Below are 14,882 nucleotides of genomic sequence, written 5' to 3' on the forward strand. Positions count from 1 at the left end.
TATGTGATGATTCCATTTTAGGTTATTCGTAATCCCTATGTATTAGTTGAACAAAAACCTTCAACTCAATTCTCTATAAGTCCATCATTATACAGGTGGTTGCGGGACATCGGCTGTTAAATATATAATGTCGAATCAAAACACGTTCAGCCGCCTAAATTTCCAGTTGTAATTTGGAGCAATCAGTTTCAGCGCTACATTACGCCATTTTCAAGTCCTCTGACCGACGTATAGGAATAATCCCACCTCTGGTCCAGTCAAAAAAGGGGCCAGCTTTCAGTGACTAGAAGGAATAATCCCACTTCTGGTCCAGTCAAAACAGGAGCCAGCTTTCAGCGACTTGTAGGAATAACCCCACCTCTGGTCCAGTCAGAGTAGGGACCAGTCACTGAATGCTGGCCTCTATTTTGACTGGACCAGACGCGGGATTATTCCTACTCGTCGGTCACGATCCTAAAGATGGGGTAATGTAGCGCTGAAACTGGTCGCTCAGATAAAGTAACAACTGGAAATTTAGACGGCTGAAGGGGTTTGATTCGACATTTTACCTTTAGCTCAGTCCGCCTCCGTAGCTGATTCTGAACCACAGTAAACTAAATTAGTTCAACAAAACAACTACATAGTGACAGCACAATGACGCAATCTTATTCTGTCACCACTATAAACATAAATAAAATCACGACCGGTTTGAAATTATCGGCCCTTAAGGAATTTTTGTACGAATCCGCGACTGATATTGCCCTGTTACAAGAAGTTCTAATTTCGGATTTGGTAATTCCCGGTTTTGTCAGTTACATAAATGTGTCTCCCGAAACAAGTGTTGGAACAGCTATTTTGGTAAGGGAAGGGATTACAGTAAGCGAGGTGGAACGACTGGAATCCGGAAGGGGAATAGGACTAAATATCTATGATGTGACTATCATCAACTTGTACGCCCCTTCAGGAAGTTCTCATCGAGCTGACAGGGCACGTTTCTTCAAAGATGACCTGATATACTTGTTAAGGAAATCACCAAGACAGTTATTACTTGGAGGTGATTTTAATTGTGTTTTAAATCGAAAAGATCAGTTACCTAATTTCAATTTCTCAAGTGAACTAAAACAATTAGTTACTGGTTTAGAATTGAAGGATATATGGGAAATCAAATACCCCTCCACTGTTGAGTTCACTTATGTCACGGCAACATCACGTAGCAGGATTGATAGACTATATATTTCTAAAAATCTTGTAACTTCCGTGACAAAAGTAGAAACCGTTCCTACGTACTTTTCAGACCATTCAAGTGTCTTAGCTTGCATAAATCTAACAAGACAGCCGGTTCGCCGATTCAAGAATCAGTGGAATTTGAACACTTCCTTGTTAGTTAATCATGATTTAGAAGATCTGATTAAAGAAACATGGGCAATATGCCTGCGAGCCCGTAGTAGATATGCCACTGCTATTGACTGGTGGGTTAAAATGGCAAAGCCAAAGTTGAGGAAAGTTCTTATTCAATACAGTGCCCAGAGCGCAAGGGAAATGAAATGCACTATAGAGTATTACTATTCCGTTTTGAGAGATCTATATGATCAAGTCTCAGCAGGTTCCTCACTTCGGATAGCAGACATAAAAAAAGTCAAAGCCAAGTTACTTAATATCAAGAGAAGTCAAATGGAAGGGTTGAAAATAAAATCGAAGGCAAATTCGGTGTCAGCAGATGAAACTACTTCCCTATATCATTTACTGAAGCATACGAAAAACGGGAGAAGGACTTTTATTGAAGAAATTCGAACAAAACACGGCACGATTCTCAGAACCCAGCAGGATATCATGGACGAGATTTATCGCTATTATTGCGAGCTATATTCTGTACATCAAAGTAGTGATGCTTCCTTGGAAGAATTCCTTGACATCCTAGCCCCACAGCTGACAGAAGATGACAACGAAAATTTTCTCGAGGTTGTCAGTGAAGAAGACGTGTATGAGACTCTGTGCGCCTCGCCACCAAAAAAATCCCCAGGACCGGATGGTCTGCCAGCAGAGTTTTACATCCGTTACTGGCCAATAGTAGGTGCGAAAATTACGGACATTGTAAATGAGGTTATTCAGGGTAAAATGATTCCGGCTGAGTTTAAGGAGAGTAAAATTGTTCTGGTGCCAAAAAATAATGGAAACAAAGATTTAAATAATTTTCGTCCAATTTCACTGCTGAATTCTGATTATAAATTAATAGCTAGAATAATAAACAAGAGAATTTCATGCCTTACAGATAAAATTATTAATCAACATCAGAACTGTGCGCAAGGCAGAACCATTTTTCAAAATCTAGCGGAATTCAGGGATATCATTGCAATAACTTCTGTAACAAACATAAAGTGTGCTTTATTGTTTTTAGATTTTTATAAGGCGTTCGATGTAGTTAACCATGAATATCTTCTACAGACATTGAAGAAAATAGGTTTCAACGATAGGGTTATCCAGTTGATTAAGAACATAGCAACTGGAATAAATGCTAAAATAGCGGTGAATTGTCAACAATCCAGGTCGATGCAAATACAACGAGGTGTTCCTCAAGGAAGTCCTCTGTCCATGTCGCTCTTCGCAATTTCGCTGGAACCTTTCCTCCGACACGTCCATGCTACATTAAAAAGGCTTAACATTATCAGGAAACAAAACAGTTATAAGAGCCTATGCTGACGATATAGGGGTCATTATAAGGAATAATGACGAGGTAACCACGCTAGCAACAGTGATTGATTCGTACTGTAGAGCATCTGGAGCCAATGCAAACGGAAAAAAAGTAAGATGTTAAATCTCAGAGGTTTTGATAATATCAACGTCGAGTGGGCAAAATTAGTCGGACAACATAAAACACTTGGGATCACTCTGACAGCATGCCCTATGAAAATGACGGCTTTAAATTGGAAAGTTGCAGCAGATAAAGTGCAAGGAGCCATTGTAGAGAATTTAACTCGATATATGAACCAAGTTCAACGAACACAGTATATCAACTCATGCATCCTTGCTAAGGCTTATTACACTGCCCAGCTGTTTCCAATACCGAGAATGATAGCGAGAAGAATAATGTCCAAAATCACAAAATTTTTGTGGAGAGGTGAAGTGTTCAGAGTACCTGCTAAAGTAGCCACTTTAGATCCTAAAAATGGTGGACTAGGATTAACTGACATAACGGATAAAGCCTCTGCTCTTTTTATCAAAAGGCAAGTTAATTTAATAAGAGACTCGCGAGAAAGCATAACCAGCCAACTTTTCGAGATCATTAAACCTCCAAGCCTGCTTCCCCCGATTGACGTGCAGAATATCAACAGTCGCTTACAGCACGTGAGGATTTTCTATGTTGAGTTTAGTTATGTCAGTGTCGAACTCAGGCAGTCCCGACACTTAACATCGAGAGCCATAATGCGGGAACGAAAGAAAAGCGAAGGAAGAAACAAAATAGAACGACAGTTTCCAAACATTGAGTGGACTGAGATTTGGAAGAACATTAGTTCTAATGTGCTCACGTCTAATATAAAAACGTCATGGTACAAGACAGTTAACAACATAGTTAGCACCAATGAAAGACTGCACGCAATCGGACTCTGTGAAACAAATTTATGTCAACAATGCCATATAGTTGACACAGTAATTCATAGATATCCTTGCAGTGGTCACATGAATAGTTGGAAGTGGATCCGGGAGCAAATAGCTCTGATTACAAGAACATCCCCTGAGTATATATCGCTGTCATTGATAAACAGGCCTGAAGCACGCTATTTCCCAGAAGCAAAAAATAACGCTGTGTACTGGTTGCTGGGAAACTTTGTTAACTACGTCCTTAACAAATTAGGATCCGATAGCATCATAGAGTTCAAGGTACACATGCTGTGTGAGTTCCACAAAATTAGAAGCTATTCGAATCACAAGAAAAAGTTCGGTAATATGCTAAAAATTGTATTTGAAAGAATGGGCATTGGTTAATATAAAAAAGAAGACTGTGTTGACAGTGATATATTATAGTTACCTTAAGGATACTATTTAAGATTTTACAGTATATTTATTATGTGTGCTTTCTCTACTTCAGAGAGTAGTTTTTTGAAATTTATAAGCTAATGTACAGAACTTATGTGACATTGAGATTGTGTGTCTAATAGTGCCAAACACAAAACATGAAAGGTGCATTATTGGCTTATACTAGAAATTTGGAAACAGACAGTTTTTTATAGAAATTTCCTTATCGATTGGTTAAAACCATAAGATTCTATCCGATAAATGTAATATTCAATGGCTGGCACATTGCCCTGTTCATTTTTGCAGTGAAAGACTGATTATATAGATCTGATCACTTGAAATACTTAGATTCAATTAATGTCCAGAAAGTGTAGTTGGAAGGCTAGTCAACATTATTATATATCTCCTTTCCGCCATTCTCAAGTATTTATGTTTAATTTAATTCTTTCTGGTGATTTAGTCAGTAACACAATCTTCTGTTGTCTTTCCTTAATGTCAGCGCAATTGAAATGATCAAACCGCTTTGTTTAAATAACTTCATGTATGTATAACTTAGTATGTATTTGCAATGTGTAACATTGTTTTTTTTTAATAAAGGTTTTATAAAAAAAAAAAAAAAAAAAAGTGGTTAGCGCGCTTGACTGTCATTCGGAAGCTACGGGTTCGATTCCCAGTACTGCATGCGATTTTTTCTTTGTGGGGGGGACTGGTACGAGATGTACCCAGGCTCGTGAGGCCAACTGAGGAGTTATTCGACTGATTAGTAGCGGTCCCAGCGTCCAGAAACTCGACGACGATCGGGAAAGTGCTGCCCTGCGCACATATCTATAACGCATGAGATGACGCAATTGGCGGAGGATGACGCTATGGTCGGTAGGGCGCGATTATCCCGTGTATTGCTAGGACGTTGGACTTTACCTTTTTTTACAACCTTTAAGTTTGTGTGATTTACCATGTAAGCGAAGTTTAACGAAATTTTTACAGCAGTCGTGTGTAGGACCTCACACTATTATAGTTCAGGAGGCAGTTTTACTTTTCGTCTCATGCAGGTATTTGTCGGAATCTATTTCTAATTCTTTCAGATCTTCTGATGATTGCACTGGACAGTAAACGATTGCATAGTCTAAGATGAATGCTCAGATTGTCTCCCAAACCGTTTATATAGTTTAACAGGAGAGCCCTATAAAGTGCTTACAGGGAACTTCAGATATAACTTCGGTTTCACTGGACGAATTTCCATCAATCATTACTAACTGTGACCTTTCTGGCAAAAAATGCATATATAGTCGCACAGCTAGCACGATGTTCCGTAGGTACGCAATATGATTAGAAGCCGCATTTTGGGAACGGTGTCGAAAGCCATCAGGAAATGTGGAATCAGCTTGAGATCCCCTCTTGGTCGTGCGGTCATGGGTGGAGAGCACACGGGGTGCCGGTGGTAGCCCTCTTTCGCGTCCCCTTTTCCTATTCTGATAGCGGATCGTCAGCGACAAGAAAAACTGTATTCGTATACCATACGTTTACCATAATGGTCGCTGCGTGACAAAGTCGGGATAGTCTAATTTCCCATACATATAGGCGATGAGGTACATGAAGTAGCTAATTCACTACTCATCCTGGAAGGGAAATTACCAGAGTTGGACGGTGAACGCAGAAGCTTATTCTAATTTCGATGCCTCGTGAAGAGCAGTAAACTCTCCGGCAACACCATTAATAAAACAATTTACCCATCATTGAATGTTTCGTTTGCATTTTCCTTACCTTAAACCAATAGCTTTACGTCCGCACTTGCACTTCCGCACACACACACACACACACACACACACACACACACACGCGTAATTTGTTCTTCGTCCTCCACACACTCTTCGACACTGTCTCACCTGCTCTGTACTTCTCGATTTAATTATTTCCATATGTCATCACAGATCCCAAGTGTTTAACGCCTATTCTGCACCAGCTAAACCACCACTGTCGTCATAAATTTCACCGTCCTCAGTGCCTTCATTAAATGATGTTAAAAGCCGCGCGGGATTAGCCGAGCGGTCTACAGCGCTGCAGTCAAGGACTGTGCGGCTGGTCCCGGCGGAGGTTCGAGTCCTCCGTCGCGCATGGGTGTGTGTGTTTGTCCTTAGGGTAATTTAGGTTAAGTAGTGTGTAAGCTTAGGGAATGATGACCTTAGCAGTTAAGTCCCATAAGATTTCACACACATTTGAACATTTTGAAATGATGTTAAAATTTTATTTTGACTGTTATTGTTACAAGTACCGATTCGGCGGTGTCAGTTTGCATTTTCAGACTTAGAAAAATATTTATTAAATCTTTTACCTTAAATGGCATTTTCCTCTTTTCGTTTCCTATTTTAGACACCAATTAACTTTACCACGTCGCTGATCGTATTGGGTACGCTACTTTCCATGTTTTCAAATTACATGCCCTTGTTTTTATTTGTGTGTCTGCGAAGAAATGCGGGTCTTTTACGTAACACCAGGCGTAATGTGGTTGCTGTACATCAGTCTTGATTGACTTATGCATACAATCAGTTGTATGCAAGCCTCATTCCATTGGTCGCCTGTGTGCCCGCTCGAGGCTTCTGTGGTGAAGTTACGGTGCCAGTACTGTGTATCATGTTTAAATGCTAGTGTGGTCCTGCCACTGCACCATACTGGCATACGACTTTACTAAGGTCTCTGCGGGTTCATCTGATCCTGGGGGTGCTTCAATCTAGCTCAGACGGTTTTGTGTTTTTTTTTTAAATGTTGTAAAGGAAAAATTTTCAGATATTTTGAAGATGTCGTTCGCCGGAGAAACGCGTTGTTAATGAAAGAATAAGTTGCAACCAAGACTGATTTTGATTTAAATCTTCTTTCACCTGCGTTCCCTCGGCGACACTGATACCGTTCTTAGTCGCATCTGTCGTAGTTCTCGACTTAAGAAGAGCTTATTTTGGTGTTTGTTTGGTTTTATGCCCTCGCGATTGGACCAGACACGGTTTGTGGCTTTAGAGTTCGGTTTCACTAACCTCACAAATTTCATTTGTTTCTGTAGGAACTTGAAACGTGTCGTTTTTGTGTGAAATTTACAGGTTGGCTTGGAACTGTGATCCAATTTGGTGTTTGAGGAGATAACAGGCGGAACCTTCTAGGAGACAACCGGAGATGATGTATTAAACTGCTAGTGCAGAAGATTTTCCAGTCCATTTGTCGGATCCCAGACTCTTTCTGAAAGTAGTTAGATTGCTACAACCCATTAATTACGGAATAGTGATAAGTCTGACCTTGTCCCGCTGGTCAATGCGACCGTTATTTGTACTGTTTTTATAAGTATAGCAGCGTGGAGCTTTAGTTGCGGACCGTCAATGAACGATTCCGGGCAAATCTGCGGATTTTGTCTAGCGCGCAGCAGATCGATCAATGTGCGTGGAATTCAGTTGCGGTCTCTACTGCGACTTGGTGCTGCGCTACTGAAGTTCGGACGACGAGGCCGGAGAAACGTTTCAGTGTTGAGTTCGGCTATTTGCCGCATCGCAGTCGATCAGGTGTCAGTTGAACAATAAAGAAAAATCATTACACAGTGTTCACGTGGAAGGACGTAATGCAAGGTTTTTCTAAAAGTTTGGTGAATGGTGCGATACATTAACGACGACAGTGGTTAAAAGTTCGCACACCTGGGTTTTGCGTCCTTTGTGAATGTTCTTTTATGGACACTAGGCCATGATCCAATGCGTACAGGGGTTGGATGTAAATGTGGAAACGCTGAGAACAATGCGTGCTTCAACATACACTACTGGCCATTAAAATTGCTACACCAAGAAGACATACAGGTGATAAACAGGTATTCTTTGGACAAATATATTATACCAGAACTGACATGTGATTACATTTTCACGCAATCTGGGTGCATAGATCCTGAGATACCAGTACCCAGAACAACCACCTCTGACCGTAATAACGGCCTTGATACGCCTGGGCATTGAGTCAAACAGAGCTTGGATGACGTGTACATGTACAGCTGCCCATGCAGCTTCAACACGGCACCACAGTTCATCAACAGTAGTGACTGGCGTATTGTGACGAGGCAGTTGCTCGGCCACCATTTACCAGAAGTTTTCAATTGGTGAGAGATCTGGGGAATGTGCTGGCCAGGGCAGCAGTCGCACATTTTCTGTATCCAGAAAGGCCCGTACAGGAGCTGCAACATGCGGTCGTGCATTATCCTGCTGAAATGTAGGGCTTCGCAGGGATCGAATAAAGGGTAGAGGCACGGGTCGTAACACATCTGAAATGTAGCGTCCACTGTTCAAAGTGCGGTCAATGCGAACAAGATGTGACCGAAACGTGTAACCAATGGCACCCCATACCATCACGCCAGTATGGCGATAAAGAATATACGGTTCCAATGTGCGTTCACCGCGATGTCGCCAAACACGGATGCGCCCATCATGAAGCCGTAAACAGAACCTGGATTCATCCGAAAAAATGACGTTTTGCCATTCGTGCACCCAGGTTCGAAGCTGAGTACACCATCGCAGGCGCTCCTGTCTGTGATGCAGCGTCAAGGGTAACCACAGCCATGGTCTCCGAGCTGATAGTCCATGCTGCTGCAAGCATCGTCGAACTGTTCGTGCAGATGGTTGTTGTCTTGAGAACGTCCCCATCTGTTCACTCAGGGATCGAGAGGTGGCTGTACGATCCGTTACAGCCATGCGGATAAGATGCGTGTCATCTCGACTGCTAGTGATACGAGGCCGTTGGGATCCAGCACGGCGTTTCGTATTACCCTCCTGAACCCACCGATTCCATGTTCTGCTAACAGTCATTGGATCTCGACCAACGCGAGCAGCAATGTCGCGATACGATAAACCGCAATCGCGATAGGCTACAATCCGACCTTTATCAAAGTCGGAAACATGATGGTACGCATTTCTCCTCCTTACACGAGGCATCACAACAACGTTTCACCAGGCAACGCCGGTCAACTGCTGTTTGTGTATGACAAATCGGTTGGAAACTTTCCTCATGTCAGCACGTTGTAGTGTCACGACTAGCGCCAACCTTGTATGAATGCTCTGGAAAGCTAATCATCTGCATATCACATCATCTTCTTCCTGTCCGTTAAATTTAGCGTCTGTAGCACGTCATCTTCGTGGTGTAGCAATTTGAGTGGGCAGTAGAGTAAATGCAGGTGCTAGCAAGGCTGCAGATCGTGCCGTTGTATTTGACCACGAACGTCACCAGTGCAGCGCCCTCTGTGTCATTCGTAGTCGGACTTGTGCTCTGTGTACCTGTGAGTGCATCACGCCGGAGCTAAGTGGCTCGTACGGAGGATGCTTCCGCAACAAAGTGAGCCGAAGTGTTTGATATTTCGAGAGACACCATATCGGAGATTAATACCGCATAAAGGGAAAGCAGAACAACATCATCCACCAAGGTACAATGCGGACAAAAGCGTGTGACGGGTGATAGAAACAGACGGTCACTGAAGAGGATCGGGACGAAAAGTAAGAGGACTACAGCTGCGAAAGTTACTGCAAAACTGAATATCGTACTCACGAACCCTGTCAGCACCAAAACAATACGAAGGGAATTCTGTATGCAGGGAATTTCAGGTTGAGCTGGAATTTCAAAACCACTCACGAGTGACGCAAATGCCCGTAGCAATGAAACAAGGAGCCGAAGCGGTAAAACCTGGACTGCGGAGCAATGGATGAAAGTCATCTGGTCGGATGAGCCTTGTTTCAGACTGTTTTCACCTGCTGATCGAGTTTACGTCCCAGGAGTGATGATCTGGGTAGCCATATCGCGGTATACTACGGGCCTCATCAATATTTTGCAATGTCACATTGCTGCCAAGGATTATCTGATTTTATTTTGTTTATCGTAAGGTTTTACAAGTACACAAAAGTATCTACAATAAAATGGAAGCGTCCAAATGTCACAACCAGCCAGGAGCACTTTGAGTCACTTCATATAAAGTCCTCAGATCACCGTCAAACGTTCCAAGTGGGCATCTCTCAACAATGTGATCTATTGTTTGCTTCTCCGCTCCGCTGTCGGAAACCACACTCCCTCATGGTGTAACCACATCTTCCTTTGCCAGTACTAACGCTTTTCAGCATCAACCAGATTCGGCGAGGTACTCCGAATACCTCGACCTTCTTCTTTGGATCTTGAACCGCGTGAGCGTTGTTGGGTGGATGTTAGTTCCAGCGTCGTCGGAATTTGGAGGTCGCGGCAAAAGAACCGACACTTTTCCAGTCAGGCCAGGGTGGTTTGCGTGGTTCCAGACGAGTTGTTGGTCGATCTTGTAGACCATTATACAACGGAGAGTTCTTATGAGAAATAATCTTTTTGAGCAAGTTTATCTTAGCCGCTCTCCTCCTTAGATTTGTGGAAGAGAATTAGCTAAGACAGGCAACCACTGACTGAGAGTAGATCTGGCAGCTTCTGCGATAACTCTCATGGCTTCCTTAAGCGGCATATCAGTCTTTGCTGTGTGGGCACTGTTTTCCCACGCAGGAGCGCAATATTCTCCAGCAGAATACAGAAGAGCGAGTGCAGCAGAGCGTAGAGTATTGGCGGCTGCACCCATTTGCTTCCGACAATCTTGCGAAGTAGATTTACTCTTGAGCCAAGTTTCTTAGATAACTTGACGCACTGTTGTTTGAATTTCAACGATCGGTCCAGAGTGAGTCCTAGTTATATTGGATCATAGTTATGCGGTGCTTCGATTCCATCGGGAGTCACATGTAGCTTCCTTTGGGCTTCTTCTTTACTTAGGTGGAATGCAGTAGCCTCAGTTATTATCTGATCATTTTGGCTGATCAGGCTCATCCCGTCGTGCAATGTTTGTTCCCCGGTGATGATGCTGTATCCTAAGAGGACAGGGCCTCTGTTCATACAGCTCGCATTGTCCAGGGCTGGTTTTGTGAGCACGAGGACGATGTGTCGCATGACCCCTAGCCACCACAGACCCCAAATCTTAATGTTATCGAGTCTTTGGGGTCTGCTTTAGAAAGACAGGTGTGTGATCGCTTTCCACCTCTGTAATCGCGACCTTAACTTGTCACTATTTTGCAGGAAGAACGGTACAAAATGCCCTTGAAAACCATACAGGATCCATATTTATCCATTCCGACATGTCTGGAAGCTGTTTTGAAAGCTAAGATGCTTCGTACACCATAATAGCAATGATAATGTGTTTTGACTTGGTGTTTCCACATTTTTGGCCAGCCCATGCCTTTCTGTGCCTAACGTTTCGTCTCCTAACGTGGAAACATCAGCAGAGGCTACGAAGACGCAGATAACAGTATAAAACATAAACAGGCCCAGTAAGGCGAGCCATTCTTGCAACGAGGATTCGTATAAACGTTTCGGATCGCTGAGCCTGAGTATGTTTCAAATTCTATCTGAGCTTGCTACGCTAAGCAGAGAAATACGCCTTGGATCATGGGATGATGCCTGTAAAAAATTTTTTTCATATCCATTTTAGTTCCTGAAGCATATCTTTTACAGTTCCGTATGGGCTATACCGACCTCTTCAGATACTACCAGCGCGCCTCTGTATTCGTTCGATAGTCAATGAGTCAGCGCCGTACCTGGTCTAAGAAATGGTCATTGACTAGTGCCATCATCAACACGATCTACGCATTGCTGCTAGCGTAAACTGATTTTGACGCTACAGGAAGTTTCACCTTTAGAAACGCTTTACACTGAAGTGACAAAGGTCATGAGATAGTGACACTTACTTACACAAATGGCGGTATATCGCACACAAGAGATATAAAAGGGGCAGTGAGCTGCCATTTGTATTCAGGTGACTTCTGTGGAAAAGTTTCCGACGTGATTTTGGCACGACTAGAACTAACAGACTTTTTGAAGACAGGATGGTAGATGGAGGTACAAGCATGGGACATGCCATTTCGGAAACCATTACCAAATTCAATATTCCGAAATTCACAGTTTTTAAGTGTGTGCTAGGCATTATCTCTCACCACGGGCAACGCAGTGCCCGATGGTCTTCACATGACGACCGAGAGCAGCAGCGTTTCTATAGAGCTGTCAGTGCTAACAGACAAGCAACAATGCGTGAAATAATCGCAGAAATCGACGTGAGACTTACGACGGACTTATCCGTCAGGACAGTGAGGCGAAATAAGGCGTTAATGGGTTATGGCAGCAGACGATCGACGAGAGTGCTTTTGCTGACAGCACGAAATTGACTGCAGCACCTCTGTTGGGCTCTTGAGCTATCGGTTGGCCTCTAGGCAACTGGAAATGGTTATGTGCCGCTACTAGGTGGTATTCATGGACTTCATGTTCCCAAACGATTAATTCGTCACCTCACCGGGCCATAATTGTTCGCGACTGGTTTGGAGAACATTCCGGACAATTCGAGCGAATGGTATGGCCACCTAGATCGCCCGACATGAATCCCATTGAATATACAGGGTGATCTATTGATAGTGACCGGGCCAAATATCTCACGAAATAAGCGTCAAACGAAAAATCTACAAACAACGAATCTCGTGTAGCTTGAAGGGGGAAACCAGATGGCGCTATGGTTGGCCCGCTAGATGGCGCTGCCAAAGGTCAAACGGATATCAGCTGCATTTTTTAAAATAGGAAACCCCATTTTTTATTACATATTCGTGTAGTATGTAAAGAAATGTTTTAGTTGGACCACTTTTTGTGACAGATGGCGCTGTAATAGTCACAAACGTAGAAGTACGTGGTATCACGTAACCATTCCGCCAGTGCGGACGGTATTTGCTTCGTGATACATTACCCGTGTTAAAATGGACCGTTTACCAATTGCGTAAAAGGTCGATATCGTGTTGATGTATGGCTATTGTGATCAAAATGCCCAATGGGCGTGTGCTATGTATGTTGCTCGGAATCCTGGACGACATCATCCGAGTGTCCGGACCGTTCGCCGGATAGTTACGTTATTTAAGGAAACAGGAAGTGTTCAGCCACATGTGAAACGTCAACCACTACTTGCAACAAATGATGATGCCCAAGTAGGTGTATTAGTTGCGGTCGCGGCTAATGCGCAAATCAGTAGCTGACAAATTGTGCGAGAATCGGGAATCTCAAAAACGTCGGTGTTGAGGATGCTACATCAACATCGATTGCATCCGTACCATATTTCTATGCAGAAGGAATTGCATGGCGACGACTTTGAACGTCGTGTACAGTTCTGTCACTGGGCACAAGAGAAATTACGGGACAATGACAGATTTTTTGCACGCGTTCTATTTAGCGACGAAGCGTCATTCACGAACAACGGTAACGCAAACCGGCATAATATTCACTATTGGGCAACGGAAAATGCACGATGGCTGCGACAAGTGGAACATCAGCGACCTTGACGGGTTAATGTATGGTACGGCATTATGGGAGGAAGGATAATTGGCCCCCATTTTATCGATGGCAATCTAAATGGTGCAACGTATGCTGACTTCGTACGTAATGTTCTAGTGATGTTACTATAAGATGTTTCACTGCATGACAGAATGGCGATGTACGTCGAACATGATGGGTGTCCAGCACATAGCTCGCGTGCGGTTGAAGCGGTATTGAATAGCATATTTCATGACAGGTGGATTGATCGTCGAAGCACCATACCATGGCCCGCACGTTCACCGGATCTGACGTCCCCGGATTTCTTTCTGTGGGGAAAGTTGAAGGATATTTGCTATCGTGATCCACCGACAACGCCTGACAACATGCGTCAGCGCATTGTCAATGCATGTGCGAACGTTACGGAAGGCGAAATACTCGCTGTTGAGAGGAATGTCGTTACACGCATTTCCAAATGCAATGAGGTTGACGGACATCATTTGGAGCATTTACTGCATTAATGTGGTATTTACAGGTAATCACGCTGTAACAGCATGCGTTCTCAGAAGTGATAAGTTCACAAAGGTACATGTATCGGATTGGAACAGCGGAAATAAAATGTTCAAACGTACCTAGGCCTACGTTCTGTATTTTAATTTAAAAAACCTACCTGTTACCAACTGTTCGTCTATAATTGTGAGCCATATGTTTGTGACTGTTACAGCGCCATCTGTCACAAAGCGAAAAAAGTGGTCCAACTAAAACATTCATATTTCTTTACGTACTACACGAATATGTAATTAAAAATGGGGGTTCCTATTTAAAAAACGCAGTTGACATCCGTTTGACCTATGGCAGCGCCATCTAGCGGGCCAATCATAGCGCCATCTGGTTTCCCCCTTCAAGCTAGACAAGTTTCGTTCTTTGTAGTTTTTTTTTTTCGTTTGACGCTTATTTCGTGAGATATTTCGCCCGGTCACGATCAATGGACGACCCTGTATATGGAACGTAATAGAGGCCGGCCGAAGTGGCCGTGCAGTTAAAGGCGCTGCAGTCTGGAACCGCAAGACCGCTACGGTCGTAGGTTCGAATCCTGCCTCGGGCATGGATGTTTGTGATGTCCTTAGGTTAGTTAGGTTTAACTAGTTCTAAGTTCTAGGGGACTAATGACCTCAGCAGTTAAGTCCCATAGCGCTCAGAGCCATTTGAACGTAATGGAGGCGTCACCTCGTGCATAAAACCCTGGTTCCAGTAACATTTTCGCAGTTATGGACGACTACAGAGACAGCAACGTTCAGTATTTCTGCAGGGGGCTTTCATCGACTTGTTGAGTCAGTGTCATGTAAAGTTACTACACTACGCCAGTCAAAAGGAGGTCCGACACGATATTAGGAGATAACCAATTGCTTTTGTCACCTCAGTGTCTCTGTCCACTAGAAGGCACGTTATACCATATTTAGAGTCCCGTGTTGTACTGGAAGCCGTCTCACGCCAATACCCGGCTTGGTGAGATGCTTCACAGACCGGAGGAGGGCATCTAATAAAAT

The sequence above is a fragment of the Schistocerca piceifrons genome, chromosome 5 (genome assembly GCF_021461385.2).
Source record: "Schistocerca piceifrons isolate TAMUIC-IGC-003096 chromosome 5, iqSchPice1.1, whole genome shotgun sequence".
In the NCBI taxonomy this organism is placed as follows: domain Eukaryota; kingdom Metazoa; phylum Arthropoda; class Insecta; order Orthoptera; family Acrididae; genus Schistocerca; species Schistocerca piceifrons.